Source organism: Sceloporus occidentalis, unplaced genomic scaffold, assembly GCF_023333645.1.
Source record: "Sceloporus occidentalis isolate IW3139 unplaced genomic scaffold, rSceOcc1.0.p SCAF_1, whole genome shotgun sequence".
Taxonomy (NCBI): domain Eukaryota; kingdom Metazoa; phylum Chordata; class Lepidosauria; order Squamata; family Phrynosomatidae; genus Sceloporus; species Sceloporus occidentalis.
In genome coordinates, this window is record NW_028316981.1 from 92,864,530 (window position 1) to 92,882,712 (window position 18,183).

General features: G+C 46.2%; 1 pseudogene across 1 annotated transcript in view; it reads left to right on the forward strand.

Moving 5' to 3' along the window:
• The first annotated feature begins 4,631 nt into the window (after nucleotides 1-4,631).
• The window catches only part of LOC149321826 (uncharacterized), a 454,513-nt pseudogene continuing 440,961 nt past the window's right edge, over nucleotides 4,632-18,183 (forward strand). Inside the window, exon 1 of the transcript XR_016281690.1 lies at nucleotides 4,632-5,044. The product of XR_016281690.1 is annotated as an uncharacterized LOC149321826 (transcript). The remainder of the gene's footprint in view (nucleotides 5,045-18,183) is intronic.

Sequence of the window (18,183 nt, forward strand, 5' to 3'; positions counted from 1 at the left end):
TTATTTCTTTCATTTTCCTGGAGCACCTGGGAAATGCAAGCAGAGCCCTAAGAGCTCCTCAGAGCACAGATTGGGAACCCCTGCTTTAGACAGTCACTTTTAAACGGTATTTTGAAAAGTCATTTTCTCTTATAAATCCTAATTTTGCCTCCCACTCAAAAAAGAAGCTGAATTAGTGGGAAAATAATGAGAAGCACAAGAAGTAATGTAAAATGTTCCTTTTCAAATGCTGTAACGGGAATGAATTGTTTTTTGAAAAGTAAGTTCCAAAGCTCTGTCCTTAACCCCTCAGTTTCATTTCATATCTAATTGGCAGTCTCTATGCTGAGAGTCTCTTTGCTTGCAGAAACAACAGCTGCTACAGCTGGCCAGATTTTGAGGTGTTTTTGTTGTTGCTGCTGCTGCTTCCTCCATCTACATTTTGTACCATCTAACGTGAATCCTAGACATTTCAGTGATCCTATCAGATTCTAGGTTTTGTTTTGTATCTGGGGAAATGAAGCTGCATCTGTAAAGTCTCTTTGTGAACTTTGTAATTTTGGTGACCATACCACAGAGAGGCATCTGTGCTGCTTAAGATGGAGAAAAAGAACTGTGGCTGCAGAAGTGTATCCTTTTCTGACCCTGAAATCCCTGAATTTAGATCACTATAAAGTTCCTCTAATTACTAAATAGAGTGGAGGTCTGTGCATGCTTAGCAATACATTCTCAAACTAGCTGGAAATTATATTTATTTGCCACCTTAGGTTGCAATTTTATGCACACTTAAGCCAAGAGTAGGCTCCACTGAACACAGCAGGACTCACTTCTCAGTAAACATGCCCTGTTCTTTGTTATCTCAGCTTTCTTTGTACATCTTCATCCTAAATCAATCAACACTTCTAACTTCAACAGGATTTATTCCAGAGTAATTAACACGAAGATTGGAGCTCATCTAAGAAGGCCTTAAATTTAGCCTCTCATTAAGGACCAAGAAAGTGGAACTGAGAGATGGTGAAAGTCATGGACCAAGGTTGATTAAGCTTTCTTACTTAGTGTCCAGTGTCCAGGGGATGCAGTGTCTTATTCCCAGTTGAACACAAACAAGATTGCAGACCTAGAACTGGGAAATGGGTTTTCCACATTCAAATCCAACATTAGCTAAAGTCTCCAGGGCATGAAAGCTTGTTTGTGACTTTGTTCTCTGGCTCAATTTACCTATCTCCCCCCCCCCTTTTTTTTTTTTTTTCAGTCTTCAGTGCCCTGCAGGCCAAAAAATAAGGATAAAATCCTATGCAAGTGGACTCAATGGTCTCACTTAGTTCAGTTGGACTTAATCCTAAATCAGTGATAGGACTTACATCTAAATATACAGATATGTTTTATGGAACTGCTCTCTTTGAACTGGGTGCCTTCAAGTCATTTCCAAAGAGGAGCTATTGGATAACCATTATATTCACGTTTTAAGAGCATGTTCTTTCAACCATTCTTCCCGACGCCCCTCCAACCTCTTTTGTAAATTGTGGGGTTCCTTGGTTCCTCTTTCTCACTCGCCTAAATATACTATGCTCCAGTCATCTGGAGTCTCACTGAGTGTGCGCAAGGCTGACAATTCGCAATTAAGAACCCACCGATGAGATGGTTTACTTTGCGCAGAATCTTGGTCTCATTCAGGGAGGCCATTGCAGCGAATTTAAGCTGTTATAAGTAATCACGTAATTGCGTGAATTTTCAAATTGACCTTGCTATCTTCTCTTTCAAAATTGAAAGCCTCCTGTCCCGTGTGATATCCTCTAGTGTGTGTAATCAAGAAGACCTACTGAGCTCAGTGAGACTGACTCCCAATCAAGTTTATTTAGAGTCAGCTTCTAAAACCCACGTTTGCCTAGGAGTCCCATTGAACTCAGTAAGTATTATGACTTGGGATGGGCTTTATTAAGGACTGAAAGTGTGCGAATGGTCCTAATTTAAGCCCATGAGTGGACACTTGAAAAGTCATAAAGCAGACCTCAAGGGGCTCCACCAAAGGAGTGTCTCTGTCCCTTGGAGCACTTAAAGGAGCTTCTGGTGGGAGATAAAAGCAATGATGTAGACTTGCGTCAATTATCTCAGACTTCAGTTAGACTAAAGTCGCTTCAATGACTTGACATGACAAAAATGACAAACTGACTTGACTTGAGACTTGTATATTTTAATTGACTGACTTACTGATGCCATTCACTTTGAGCAGCAGGCAACACCTGCCCCCAAAGTGTGGGGTACTTTCTTGGAGAGAACCCCCAAATGCATTAGGCAGTGAGCGTGAGGTGGAAGGATCAAAAACTTTTTAAAATTTAACTTCCAAAAGCCTTGGAAGGAGCCTCTGATGTGCAGCGGAGACAGGCTGCCAAGCAGACCGCAACCCTCACCTCAAGCCCATTGCCAAATGCCTCGGCTGTTCCTTCCAGTTAGTCTCAAAAGTGCTACAAAATCTCTCTACATACCCTCTTCAGGATAGGCACCCACATTAAAAACTGGCCTCCAGGAGCTGAGACTTGACTTGAAGGTACCTTGCACGGACTTGAGACTCAAAAGTATCTTAACTTGACTTGAAGGTATCTGGTAAGGACTTGAGAATGGACTTGAAGGTATCTTGCAAAGACATGAGACTGGACTTGAAAGTATCCTGCAAGGACTTGAAACTCAAAAGTATCTTGACTTGAAGGTATCTTGCAAGGACTTGAGACTCAAAAGTATCTTGACTTGACTTGAAGGTATCTTGCAAGTACTTGAGACTGGACTTGAAAGTATCCTGCAAGGACTTGAAACTCAAAAGTATCTTGACTTGAAGGTATCTTGCAAGGACTTGAAACTCAAAAGTATCTTGACTTGAAGGTATCTTGCAAGGACATGAGACTGGACTTGAAAGTATCTTGCAAGGACTTGAAACTTGAAGGTAGAGACTTCAGATGTGAAGTAAAAGACTTGAATACATCACTGGGTCAAGAGTATGCTCTCCTGGTGTCCCTCCTCAGGCGCAGTGGTGGAAAGCTCCAGCCCTTCCAGATGGACAGGCTCCAGCCCTTGGAAGTGCTTGCTTGCTTGCTTTTCTTTCTTCCTCAACCCCTCTTCTTCTGAAATGGGGGCGACTTGTCTCCTTCCTGCATCTCCCGGAAGGAGACAATAAGGAGGGCCCTTCCCTTTGGGACTCTCTGACAGGGCGACCAGTTGTGTCCTCCTTTTCCAGGACATGTCCTACATTTCCACCTTCTGTCCAGGACCAGGAGGGATTCCAAAATGCCCTCCATTTGGAGCAGGACTAAGGAGCCAGGATTAATACGAGTATTTTTAGCTTTTCTGCAGTCAGGTGCTACATTCTGAGCACGACTAAGAAGCAGGAATTCATCTTTAAGTCAAGTGTTTTTCAGCTTTTCTTTGCTCAGGGCCCTTCTTTTGGAGCACGACTAAGCAGCGTGAATTTGTCCTCCCTTTAAGTCTGTTGAATATTTCTTTTACTCAGGTCCTCCGTTTGATTGTTTCTTTTCCTGGAAGGGGCTCAGTGCCTCGTCCTCCTTGGTGGGGAGGACACCCTGTTTATTGATTCATTCAGGTTAAGTACCGCTTTTCTCTCAGAAAGGGACCCAAGGTGGACACAGAGTTAAATACACTCTTAAAACATACAATAAAAACGCCAACTTTGGTTTTTTTAAAAATATAAAATTATATACTTAGAAAAGAAACTGCAGCACCCACCCCCTAAAACCCATCCCCCTCCCTTCAGAAGCCATTGGGGCTCACCCCGACTCCCCTGAGGAGGGAAGGACCCCCTCAGTCCCCAAGCCTGGCCCAGCCATAGGGAAAGAATAGAATCATAGAATCGTGGAGTTGGGAGAGACCGCAAGGGCCATCCAGTCCAACCCCATTCTGCCATGCAGGAACTCTCCATCAAAGCATCCCCAACAGATGGCCATCCAGCCTCTGCTTAAAGACCTCCAAATGGAGACTCCACTACACTCCGAGGAAGGAGTTTGTTCCACTGTCGGACAGCCCTTACTCTCAGGAAATTCTTCCTAATGTTGAGGTGGAATCTCTTTTCCTGCAGCTTGCATCCATTGCTCCGGGTCCTAGTCTCTGGAGCAGCAGAAAAGAAGCTTGCTCCCTCCTCAATATGACATCCCTCCAAGTATTTAAACAGGGCTATCATATCTCCTCTTAACCCTCTCTTTTCCAGGCTAAACATCCCCAGCTCCCTGAGTCGTTCCTCATAGGGCTTTATGGCTTCCAGTCCCTTCACCATTTCAGTCGCCCTCCTTTGGAGACATGGCTCCAGCTTCTCAATGTCCTCCTCTTTTGACTGCTCCTTGCCCAGACTCATTGGCGAGTCCTTGCCCAGAGGGAAACCAACAGTGGAGATGTGTCCCAGGTTTCCATATAAGCAGTGCGTTCCCCAATGCCTCCCTCTGGGCGAGTATTCTCCCCAGTTTCCCTATGGGCCAGAATGATGCCTTCCCTCTGGGCAGCTCCTGCCATCTGTTGTCGTACTCCCCCAGCCCTGGCCAAAGGGTGAGCGAGGGACCCGCCAGTCCCCGCCAGCCCCTGCTCCTCCTTCCTCCTCCTCCTCCTCCTCCCGGGATCCCGCCCCGCGCAGCTGGAGGGCCATGCGAGGGAAAGAGGCCACGCTCCCTGGACTTCCTGCCCCACTTTGCTTCGCCAGGAGCCGAGGAGGGAGAGGAGCCGGGGGCTGCTCCTGAGGGGGAAGCAAGGCGGCTCTCCTTCTGGCCCTTGCGCTGCCTCTGCTGCTGCCGCTGCTGCCATGAGCGAGCCCCGGGGGGAGAAGGCTGGGCCCGGGGCGGGCGGCTGCCGGTGCAGCAGGCTCCCGGCGGGGCTGTCGCTGCTCTTCTCGCTGCTCTCGGTGGGCGCCTGCCTGCTGCTCAGCGCCAAGACCTCGGCGCTCCAGGGCCGGCTGGGGGCCCTCCAGCAGGAGATGGCCCTGGCCCAGCAGCCCCGGGGCCCCGGAGCCCCTCCGGAAGAGCCCCTGCTCCTCCTCCAGGCCCTCCAGCCCCGAGTGGAGCAGCTCCTGCAGGAGGTGAGTGCCGGGCTCCTCCAGGGCAGCCCTCTCGCCAGCAGAAGCAGGGGCTCCCTCGCTTTCTTCCCTCGGCTGTCCGGGAGGGATTCCCCCTCGTCCTCCATCCCAGCCCTCTCTCCGTTTCCAGGGAGGCTTTGGAGCTTGGCTGCCTGGGTCCTGTCCTCTGCCCCTGGCTCTGTCCGGGGAGGAGGCCAAAGAGCCCTCTCGGAGGGAGCAGCAGGGCTTCCTCCTTCCCTGTCCGGCGCCCTCCCTCGGGAGCAGGGCTTGAGAAGCACGGGGGGGGGGGGGAGGGAGTCTCTCTTTCCCCGGGTCCGGAGCGTCGGCTTCTGGTCCTGCCCTGCCCTCCCTTTCGGGCTGCCTCCTCCTCCTCCTCCTCGGCGGGGGCGGCGGTGAGGAGCCCGGGTCCTTCTGGGGGATGGAGATGGAGGACCCTCCGGGGGAGCGGTGCTTTCTCAGGTCTGTCGGGCTACTACTACGACTCTGGAGGACTAGGGTTCCAATCCCAGCTCGGCCCCGGAAACCCTCCTAGGCAAGTCACACTCTCTCAGCCTCAGAGGATGGCAAAACCCCTCTGCCCAGGAAACCCCGCCAGAGGGCCGCCTTTGCTGCTGCTGCTGCTGCTGGAGCTGTGCGCCCCCTTCCAGTCCTTTCCGACGACGCCTGCCCCTCTCCCTCTCTCGGGGTGGGTTCTTCGCCTCCTCCGAGGCTGAGAGAGTGTGGCCTGGCCAAGGTCACCCAGGGGCTTCCATGGCTCAGCCGGGATTCAAACCCTGGCCCCCAGAGTCGTGCTCCAGCTCTCAGGCTCTCCTCCTCCTCGTCGTGTGCCTTCCAGCCATTTCTGACTCCTGGCGACCCTGTGGCATAGCTGTCCTGGGGTTTTCTGGGCGAGTTTCTTCCTGTTGGCAATGCACTGCCCTAATCCCCAGCCCTGAGGCTGAGAGAGTGCCACTCGCCCAAAGTGGGAGCCATGGCCGGGATCCGAACCCTGCCCAGCCTCACACCCCCCTCTCCGCAGGCTGCCCTTGTGTCCGGAACCAGCCGAAGCAGTCAAAAGAGAGGGAGGCCAAAGGCTCGGGGGAGGGGGCCCAGGGAGACAGCCGCCGCCGCCGCCAGGTCCTTCCGCTGAGGGAGGCGGCAAGAGGCACTGGCCCGGCGGCTTGGCCTCAGGGGCCTCAGGGAGGGAGGGAGGCCCGGAGGGGCCTGGGCTGCAGCAGACCTTCTTCAGCAGGGCCAGCCCCCTCTCCTCCTCGGCCGAAGGGCCTAGCCGGGGGAGAGCCCCTTCCCTGCCGGGGCTCAGGGCTCGGGGGACCTGGGACCAGGGAAGACCCTCTGTCCGGCTCAGCAGAGGCCCATCCTTCCCAGGAGGCCATGCCCCACCTTCCCTCCCTTTCAGAATGCCCTCCCTCCATTTGGCTTTCCATCCACAGCAGGGCTCATGCCCTCCCGCTTTTCTTGGATGCGGTGCCTTGTCCTTCTTTGCGGTGAGGACATCTGGTCACCCCGCCTTAAAGGCCTCACGAAACACTTCCCAATATTCCATAGCATTGAGCCATGGCAGTGAAAGCGGTGTCAACCTGGATTATCTCTGCAGTGCGGATGAACCAAGTTTTCAGCCTCGTGTTGGAAATGCACTGCACTAATTTCTAATCCTTCAGCAGGGAGAGGAGGGAGCCTCTGGCTTTTCAAAAGGAGGAGCTCTTGGGGCTTGGGGTGGCTCCCTTCACCCTGGCCTTTGCCTCCTTCCCACCCCCACATAGTTCCCTGGCAGAAGCCTTGAGCAGTAGATGAGGCTGAGGTCTAACAACTGCCCCAAGGCCTTTTTTCAATGGCCAGCTTGCAAAGGGCTTGAAACATGAAGATGACAAGAGTACCACTGAGCCTGGGCCGATTGCTGTTCATCTACCTCAGTACTATATACATTTTGGATTGGGGGAAAAGGGTGTGTGGTTCAATCACTGGCCCCTTCCGCTTCTGAAACTGACCTCCGCGAGTGGTTGGATCAAAGTTTCAAAGCCAAGAAGGGCTTTGAAGTTTTACAAGGCTCTGCAGACTGCTAAAATGCCTCTTCCTTTTTGTATTATACGCCTCCAAGTCACCTCTGACTTGTGGCAATCCTCTCACAGCATTTTCTAGGTAAGTTTAGTTCAGTGGGAGTTTGGCATTGCCTTCCTCTGAGGCTGAGAGAGTGGGACTTGTCCAAGTTCACCCAGTGGGTCTCCATGGCTGAGTGGGGAATCTAACCATGGTCTCCCAGAGTCCTAGTCCATCTCTTGACCACTACACCATGCTGGCTCTACTAAATGAAATGAATGACAGTCAATCTATTCTGTAGTTTTAGTAAAGCCCCATAAAATGAGCACGGCTGCTCAAGGTAAGAGTACTGCAACCTTTCCCAGAATAGTGAGAGCCTTATAACAAAGTTTAAGGAGAGATTTATTTACATATCAATGAGTGTTGTTTTTTTTTTTTTTTTGTATAGTGTTTTAGTAAACACTTACAGATGGTGACCTGTAATCCTGGAAATCATGTGTCAGTTGTATTTAGAAACACGATGTAGGTGGTTATGAAGGTTTGTATAGAAAGATACTGCCAAACATTGTGCTGCTTTCCAAATGTACTTGTGTTTCCTCAAGAGGACCATCTTCGTTGCCCAGCTTAGTTGTGTTGTGTGTGGCCACGTATGAGCTGGGAAAAACCTACTTTTGGGGGGCGATGACCCCCAAACTCTGTGACTCCCAAACTTATAACTGCTGCTGTCTGGGGAATTCTGAGAGTTGCAGTTCAAGCATGTAAACTTTCCAAGCTCTGGACAAAACTTGGCAGTTTCAACTTCTGTTTCTTAATTCAGGATCAATTGATTTAGAAAAATGGAGCTTGTAGCAGCTTTGAAGGCAAACATACTTATTGTAACACTAGCTTTTGTGTCTTAAGAATTCATGAAGGCACGTGCCACAGTATATGTAGGAGGCTTTGAGATGCTACAAGAGTCTTTTTCCTTCTTGGTGCAACATCATGGCAGCTCAGGAAGCAGATGTGAAGTTTGTGTCAAGGAAGATAGGGAATTAAATGTGACCAGTAATTTTAGATCTTCTTTCTCCAACCTGGTGCACTCCACATGTGTTGTACTACACTTCTCATCATCCCCAACCAACATGGTAATCAGTTTTAGTTTATATGCATAGCCCTTAAAGGCTTTTGGTCCACAAGGCTTTAGAATTTACAGCTGTTTGATCAGATTTGTACTTATCTGAGTACTTTCCGTTGTGTGTTTCCAGTCTAAAGTTTCATTAAGAACCCACTGTTTGTCAGTTGTCTTGGAGTAACAGACAATGAAAGATAGTTCAGAAGTGTTTGGATGGTGGATACTTTACACAAAATCTATATAAAAGGAGGGGGGCAAGTCATGATGTTTCTCATTATGTAGATATATCTCCACTACTGGAAAATTGGCATGAAATTGCTTAATGTTTAAATAATACCAGGAGGCAGAACCTGACGCCAGTGTATATATGCTGCCTTTCATTTCACTCAGTGCTGATTGTGAACAGCCGAGAAAAGAGTAGCAGGGAGTTTGAGCTGGACCTCAGCGATGTAGATCCTGGAGAATGGCAAACATCAGTCATTAAATGTAGGCAGCTCTGGTCAGTATGAGTGGACTGCTTGCATTCTTAATTCTGCTTTATTATGGCCATCTTATGCATCTATGACAGTTGTCCAACAGTTTGTGAGCATATTGCCTTCCCAACCTGTTTATTGCCAGGGGTTAACTTGGCAATGTATCCTCTTCTGTTATAAATAGAGCATCTCTATCAGTATTTGGGAGTTGGGACTTGGTGTTTGTATATTATTTATTTCTACCAGTGTGGATGCATATTAAATGGTGAGAAATGCCAAGAGCTCTAGCCCAGCATCATCTGGAGGGCCACAACCCAATTGACCTGCTAAAAACAAACTCTTTGACAAATTGCCTCCCCATACTTATAAGGCAGCCTATTGGTTTTGTCCACATACATGAGCCACAAGTGGATTCAGTGGGTCAGAACAATCTGGATGACTGGTGGAGATATCAGTAAACCATGAAAGTTTTTTCTGATACAACTTTTCCTGAAGGGGAGCAAATGGTGTAATATTGCCTACTTTCTGTATTGCCAGCTTGTTATTTTTAGTAGCTGTGTGATGGTGCCAAAGAAGGGAGTAGATGTGAGTGAGGAGAGATCAGTGGTGGCATGCTAGCTGAAAGAAGAGAACTCTGAAGGAGGCTGTGTTGCAGCCTGTAGTATCCCTCACTTTTCCACTGCACAAAATGTTCCAAGGGTGTCTCTGTAGGTGAAACCACAGTCATGGAGATCTCAAATGAGCTTGCATAGAAGAATTCCTATGGACAAGAACAGCCTGTCATCAAAGAGTGAGCATTTCTCCCAGGAGACCTCTCCCCTGACCTGTCAGTCCTTGTCCTAAAGGAAACTTGTACAGTACCTCTAATGGATGTGCTAGGCAACCAGGTTGCTTATATGAGTGCATAAAATAAACAGGTTGTCTACAGAAACATCCCTAAACTTCTTATCAGATTATACATTTTTAGACAAATCGGTTACCTTCCTATTTCATGGGTGTAACTCTCCTACACAGACAATTTGTTTTAAAGTATTTCTGAATTTCAAAAAATAACATCCTCCTTTTAAATTTTCTAAATGGTCCAGTAGCCACCAAAAGAGGTTGTCAGAACCCTCTGGTTTTCACACACAACCCATGTGCCACCTTTGGTAAATGATCCCAGAGTAATGATGGGCAAACAATTTCTCAATTAACATTTTCTCATATTATTCGTATGCAAAGCCCTGTCCACTAGCAGAAATGCTCCCAAGTTCATATTTTCAAACCTGGAAATAGAAGTTTAGGGGCTTTAATGCTCACTTGTAGAGAGCCAGCATGGTGTAGTGGTTTGAGTGTTGTACTATGACTATAGAGATCAGGGTTCAAATCCCTGTTCAGCCATAGAAACCCACTGGGTTGTCCAAAATTTCCTTGGATCAGTCACACACTCCCAGCCTCAGAGGGAGGCTGAACAAATCTTGCCAAGAAAACTCCATGATAGGTTCACCTTAGAATTGCCATAAACTGGAAACATCTTGAAGGCACACAGTAACAGCAAAATGCTCACTTAAAAGAAGTAGTAAGCATTAGAATTGCTGAATTCTTCTTCAACCACAGTGTTTAATCCAGTCTTTTAATCCTTGCTCCTGATCTGATTTACTGCACTGTAGTGTGTGATGGGAACCAGATTGGAATAGTGGTTTGAATGTTGGATTATGGCTCTGGAGACCAGGGTTTGACTCCCTTCATGGCCATGGAAACCCATTGGATGACCTTGGGGAAGTCACACTCTCTCAACCTCAGAGGAAGGCAAAGGTAAATCTCCTGTAAGCAATTCTTCCAAAGAAAACACCACAATAGGTTCACTATAAATTGGAAACACTTTGAAGGCACACAGCAACAAGTGTGCTGTGCATTGTTTGGGGAGAAATACATTTGGAGGGAAATAGCTTGACCTGTTTGTGTGTCAGTCTATGCACTGCTCCCCTTCTCAATATCATATGGCCATAGTCCAAACCCTGTTTGTTATTTGTTATTTATAAGGGTATTTAGAAATCAGAAGCCAGTTATTTAAAAGTAATGTACAATAAAATAACAATAGATAAACAAAATATTCTTTAAAAATAGTTTTGTTGTTGCTTGCCATCAAGCTGACTTCTACTTCTGGTGGCGCTATGAACGAGAGAGACCTCCAAGACACCCTATCATCGGCCGCCCTGCTCAGGTCCTGTAAACTCAGGGCTGTGCCTTCCTTCATTGACTCTATACACCTGCAGTGCAGTCTTCCTCTTTTCCTCCAGCTTCCTACTTTACCAAATGTTGTATTTTCTAATACACTATGAAATGCATTTGGAATGTATTCCCCTCCCTTTTCACATTGTGCCTTGTTCCTATAGTATGCTAATGCACATACATGATCATAAGAATAAGTTGGAAGTTTCTCATTCATGTCTCAGTAATAATAATAAAATAATAATAATCCTTTAGGCTGCAGTGATAAATCCCATGGAACTCAGTTGGACTTGAATTTGAGTTGACATATATAGGATAGGCATGTCAAATGTCAAAGGCATGTTACTGTATTTCAGTCTCAGCTCTGTTTAGACTGCCCTGGTGGTGCAGTGGTTAAATGCCTGTACTGCAGCCACTCACAAACTGCAAGGTTGCAAGTTCAGTACTTGCCAACAAGGGCTGAAGCTCGTCTCTGCTTGCATCCTTCCGAGGTTGCTAAAATGAGTACCCAGCTTGTTGGGGGCAATTAGCTTATACACATTGTAAACCACTTAGGGAGTGCTTAAGTGCACTGATAAGTGGTATAAAAATGTACTTGCTATAGCTAAAAGAGGATAATGAGAGAGACCTACACTGCAGGACTACTGTAACAGCTCCTGACCTAAGGTGTATAGGGTTTAGAAAATACGTCCTGGAAGAGGTGCATAATTTCACTAATTTTTCAGCATGAAGTATACATATTTTCATCCAAGTATTACAGTAAGAACTTTTAAAGCCAGTTGTTTGGCAGCGGCATTAAAATATACAAAAATATTAGTTTGTTTTTCATTAAACGTTTCTCCTGCCAAAAAATTTCATGTAAGGTTCTTTTATCTCATCATGCATTTGTCACTTATATGGCAGTCTTAGGCATCTCTTCTCAGAAGTAAGTCCCATAGTGTTCAAGGGGATTTACCTCAGGAGACTGTTTATAGGACTGTAGCCCTCCTTTTAATACCTAATAATTATTTTATATTGTGCCATTTCTCTCTCTTTCTTTTTATAAAAGATAAGAGTTTGACACAGGAGGAGGCTAATTTTAAGGAAGACTGTTTTAGGGCTTATAAGTGAAAGCCAGCATTTTGAATTGAACTCAGAAGCATGTTAGGAAATATGTCAGATAATATTCCTATAGACAGCATTACTTGAATCCAGCCTGAAGTTTGCAAAGGCATGTGTCTCACTGCCCCCCTCCCAAAGCACCCTTAATGTATGGCACTGATGTAAATTTTATTTATGGAAAGTTCATTGCAATTTTAAAATGTAAAGCAATTTATTTTTAGTGAGATTTCCTCCCTCGCTGCCCTGAAGCTAGTGGCATATTTAGCTTCTTATTCTAATGTCAATAAAATAATTAAATCTTTTGTTCAAAATTTATGAAACCATTTAAACTTGCATCATAGAATATCAGTAGAAGCACTAAAAATAATTAAAACTTTGAAACGTAACTCTTATCTTTTCACATATCTAATGACAGCTTTTGTGCATAGTTTTTGAAGGCATAAGCAAATACAGTCAAAATGAGATACAGGTACAGTACCTCAGTTAATGAAGTAACTGAGCATGTTCCTGGGCATTACCTAACAGAAAAGTTGGTATCAGAGGTAGAAGTACCATAGAAAGGATAGGGATAGGTTTCTTAAACCATAAAAAGGAGTTGAACATGTGCGTCTCTCCTCTCGCGGCCTGTCTGGAGTCAGTAATGGGCTGGATGAGGGAAAACCGACTCAAGCTGAATCCAGAGAAAACGGAGGTACTAGTAATAGGTTCTCCTGGTCCAGGAATGGCGGTGACTCCACCTGTCCTGAACGGGGTCACGCTCCCTGTGAAGGACTCCGTGCGCAGTCTGGGGGTGCTTCTTGATTCGTCGCTTCACCTGACGGCTCAGGTGAATGCGACGGTCAAGAGCACCTGTTATCAGCTTCGGCTGATTCGCCAGCTGCGCCCATACCTGGCCCAGAGGGACCTAGAAACTGTCGTACACGCTCTGGTAACTTCGAGACTGGATTTCTGCAACGCACTCTACATGGGGCAACCCTTATACCAAACTCGGAAGCTTCAAATGGTGCAGAACATGGCGGCCCGGCTGGTCACTGGTGCTCCCAGGACCAGCCACATAACACCGGTTTTAAGAGGTCTCCATTGGCTGCCCATCCGTTTCCGAGCTCAATATAAGGCGTTGGTAATCACCTATAAAGCCCTAAATGGCTTGGGCCCAGGATACCTAAAGGACCGCCTCTCCCCGTACATTCCGCCTCGCACCCTCAGAACGTCTGGGCAGCAGCTACTGAAGGTGCCTGGGGCTAGGTTAGCCTCCACCTCGCGGAGGACGTTTTCCATAGCTGCCCCAGCCCTTTGGAATGCGCTGCCCATAGAGCTCCGCTCGTCTACCACCCTGGCCCAATTTAGGAAGGACTTGAAAACCTTCCTGTTCCAACAGGCATTCCCCGAATAGATCTCCTGTGGGCCTCCCTCCTCTTTCGTGGCCAAGAGGCTGGGCCAAGGGGCTTTTTACTGTTGGGTTGAGTTTTTGTAACTCTATATGTGTATTTTTATTGTATTTTTATTGAATTGTATTTTGAATGTCTGTTTTTATGCTGTAAGCCGCCCTGATCGAAGGAAGGGCGGCATATAAATAAAATTTTTATTATTATTTATTATAACTATTTTTTTTAAAATCACAATTAGGATTATGCATATCTGCAGGTAATTCTTTCATACACAGACAAAACTATTTTAAACATTCTAGAGGCACTTCAAAGCTTATTCCAAAATGCATCCAGAGCTCATTTTTTCTTTCACCATCCTACACTTTGCTTATTTTTATATTAGTGGCCAAATGTACAGATCTGTGTTTTTTTAACTTGATGGGAGTAGCTGGTGAGGTAGGCTTATCTGTTCTCCCCCTTTCTCCCTTTTTGGTTATTCATCTTCAGTAAGGATTCTGGGGGCAGCTACTGTTTATTTTTGTCTTTTGTAGGTAGGAACACATGGCTGCAGTAGCTTTGGCTACAGTAGAATTGTGCTCTTTCCCAATTCCAGCTTTCTTTATGACATTGTTTACTGCTGCTACAACCTGGCATCAGAAGTCCACCCTGCCTTGACTATCCTCCCAATGCTGATGCCTCTCCAAAAATATATATATTTCCAGTGAGACAGAAAATGGAGAGGAAAAAGGGGGGTCTGAGCAAAGCAGCTTCATTGTCAGAGACAACAGATGTATGTCTGTATTTTAAAAATTCCTCTTCAAATGATACTGGGATCCTTTTGGTATTTAACAGAAGCTTCCTCTAGATTCCTGGTACAGTAAATTGCAGACATTTTAAAAAGTTCACATGTATGGGATGTAGCAATATTTGATCCTGAACAAAAGTTTCAATTCTAAGTGCATAGTTCTCATACTGTAGTAAAAATGTTAATGAGTGTAGTCTGAAGAAATATTTAGGTGTAAACAAAGCAGAATGGTTTTATGCACAATAGATCTGTTGTTTCCTAATAGCCTTTAAACTTTTTTTAAAAAACCCTTTCAAATTGTGGGCCAGTCCAAAGATTTGAGATGTCAGCAACTATGTGGGGAAAAGGTAGAGTTTTGATACTGTACTTTTATTCTAATGTTTACATGAGGTCTGCTTGCAGGCACAATCAGTGGGTAAGAGTGGGCAGGATTGAATTATTCCTTTTGATTCTCCCAGGCAGTTCTAGCACATTTAGGTAGTAGTCTTCCTCACCATCCATCTCAATAGAAAGGCTGTCTGAAAACCATAGTGTAGCTCCACGATGGCGAACTTATGGCACACATGCCACAGGTGGCACAAGACGCCCTTTCGTCTGGCATGGGCCAGGGAGAAAGAGGAACAGGCATGCAAATGTTCCTGTTCCGAGACATCTGGAAGCCATAAAATGGCACTGGGGAGAAGGAACCACAGGCACACACCCCTGGCTCCTCCTCCCAGCCTTCGGCTGCCTCTCCAAGACAGCTGGAGGTTGTGGAAAGGGCAGGGGGAGGAGTGACCGATGTGTGCCAGTGGCTTCTCCCCAGAGACTTTTCTGGCCTCCAGCTGCCTCTGGAGGGACAGCTGGGGACAAGGAAAGGCCCAAGAAGAAGAGGAATTGGTGTGGGCCCACTCCCCCAGGACTTCCTGACCCACAACTGCCTCCAGAGGGATAGGTCAGGAAGGGTCAGGGGGGAAGGTATGGGCACATGCCCACTCCTCTTCCCCTCCATTGTTCCTTCCTGACCCCCAGATGCCTGTGGAGACACAGCTGTGGGTCAGGAAGTGTCTGTGGGGGAGAGGTACAGGCACATGCCCACTCCTCCTCCCCCCATGGGCCCTGCCTGACCCACCGCTGTCTCTCAGAGACAGCTGGAGTCTGGGGAAAGAGCTGGGGGGAGAGGTCCTGCCCCAGAATTCCTGCTCCCTGGTACACAGCCCCCCAGGCAGAAAAGCCCCACCCCCGGGACATGAGCCCCCCCGGGACATGAGCCAAAAAAGATTCGCCATCATGGTCTAGCTGAAACCCCAAAACATTTAGAATGGTGGCTAAGTGATTGGTACCTGGGGAATTAATTTTTTTTCTCTTGTCTGCCTATCATTTCCCACCCTGTTTGGCAAAAGCTTTGAGCTGTGCCTGGAAATGGACTACCACAATGGAATTCTTATAGTAAGAAAGTTTTGTGCTCCCTGTAGCCAGCCCCAGTTAATAATCTGGCTGACCATTTTTGGACTAGCTGAAGTTTCTGAACACCCTTCAAAGGCAGGCCCACATAAGGTATGTTACAGTAATCCAAACAGGACGTAAGTAAAGTATGTCTCACCATGGTCAGATTCAGCATCTCTAGGAACAGGTGTGGCTGGCAAATAAGCCTATGCAAATGTACTCTTGGCCACCACTGAAACCTGAGCTTCCAAGCTCTGGGCTGAATGGAGGAGACTACCCAGTCTGCAGATCTGCATCATCAGGGGGAGTGTAACCCCATCCAGAACAGAATGAATCCCTATTCCCTCATCTGCTTTTCAACTGACCAGGAGCACTTCTGACATATCTTTATTACGTTTCAATTTGTTAACCATCATCCAGCCCATTACTGATGACAAGCTGCAGTTTAGAGATGAAACTGCTTTCTCGGATTGAAGTGGAAAGAAGTAACTGACTTGGGTGTTATCCGCATACTGTCATCAGTGTCTCCACACACATACACACAACTGCTGATGACCTCTATCAGCAGTTTCATGTATATGTTAACTAGCATGAGGGAAGGAACTGCCTTGTGGCCACTGGCCACAGTGTCAAAGAGGAGTCTCCCAGCACCACCTTCTGGATTCTACCCTCCAGGAAGGAATGGAGCTACTGTGAAGCAATGTCCCCAGGTCCCATCCCAGCAAGGATACCATGATTGAGGGTATGTGTGCAGAAAATATCACATGAAGAGTAGGTTTAGATTTGGAGGAAAGTGGAGAGAAGATCGGAGGAAGGAATATCAACAATTTAAAATATACAGATGACACCACCACTAGGAGAAAGTAGCAAAGATTTGGAACAATTACTAATGAAAGCAAAGAAGAAAGTGCTAAGGCAGGCTTACTGTTGAACATTAAGAAAACACAGATAATGACCATAGAAGATTTACATCAATTCAGTACAGATGATGAGGAAACTGAAAGTTCCATTGAACAGAAAGGAAATTGCCATCAAGAAGTCAGAAGAAGACTGGGAAAGGTAGCTTTGAAGTAACTAGACAAGATCCTAAACTGTAAAGATATACAACGGAACACTAAAATTAGGATTGTCCATACTGTCGTATTTCCCATCGCTATGTATAGATGTGAGAGCTGGACAGTGAAAAAAGATAGAAAGAAAACCAGTTAATTTGAGTTGTGGTGCTGGAGAAGAGTTCTGTGGATACCGTGGGCTGCTAAAAGGAGAAATAAATGGGTCCTAAAGCAAATCAGGCTGGAACTCTCCCTAGAATCCAAGATGACTAAATTGTGGCTGTCATACTTTAGCCTTATTTTGAGAAGGCTCTTGATAGGACTTGGTGTTTTATTGACTGATCCTCTTCCTATTGCCTTCCATCATGCCTTCTTAAGATACGGCATGAGAATGCTCAGAAAGATGGAAGGCACTAGGAAGAGGAAGACCACATGCCAGATCAATCAATGAGGACACAGCCCTGAGACTGTTGGACCCGAGCAGAGTTGTTGAGGATAGGTTGTCTTGGAGATATCTCCTTCACAGAGTTTTCATGAGTTGATGTTGACTTGAAGACAGTTAACAACAACTAGTCAGTGTTCAGATCTTATGGATTCCTACCTTCTTCTCTTCATTTTTTTCTTTCCCCCTTTTTGTGCATTTATATGTAATAATAATTTGTTTTATTTATATACCGCTATTCCAAAGATCATAGCGGTGAATAGCAAGTGAGCTAATTAGCAAGTAAGCTAATTTGCCCCCAACAGTCTGGGTACTCATTTTAGCGACCTCGGAAGGATGCAAGCCTGAGTCGAGCTTGGGCCCTTTTGTTGGTCTTGAACTCGCATATATATTTTAAGCTCCAATAACTTTTTTAAAAAAAAACTCTATGAAAAAGTACAACTGTAATAACATCACAGCAGTTAGGCAGACTGTAACCAAATGATGATGTTAATGTTGCAGGCAGCTGGGTTGTACCATTGCTTAGTGTTAAAGGAGTAGCTAGTTTTAAACCTAAAACTTCTAAGGTAAACAACCCTCAAAAATGATTTATTGCTTTATAGAGACATGCTTCAATTTAGTTACAGGTTGTGTCTCTCTTCTCTGAGATGCTTGGGACTAGAAGAAAGTGATTTGGACTTCAGATTTTTTTTATTTCGGAATATCTGTATTTGTATATACTATACATACATAATGAGATCTCTTCGACATTGGACTCTAAACACAAAATTCATTTATGTTACATATACATCTTATACACATAATCTGAATGTAATTTAATACAATATTTTAAAATAATTTTGTGCATGAAACAAAGGTGGGTTACAGACCGCCTGTTTGGGGCGGGCTGTACCGGCCCCTTTCCCTGGTGTATCGGGTCCTCAGTGGCCAGAACGGCACCTGCTGAGGCCCCGATCCGCTGCTTTTCAGGCTGCAGGGAAACGGCAAAACACTGCTTCCCCGCAGCCTGAAAAGGGGTGTCCTTGGGGCTTCAAGCCCCAAGGACACCCCGCGGTGGCGGGGAGGGGGAGAAAGGGGCCGCTTGGCCCCTTTCTCCCTTGCTTCGCTGGGCGCAGCTGTCT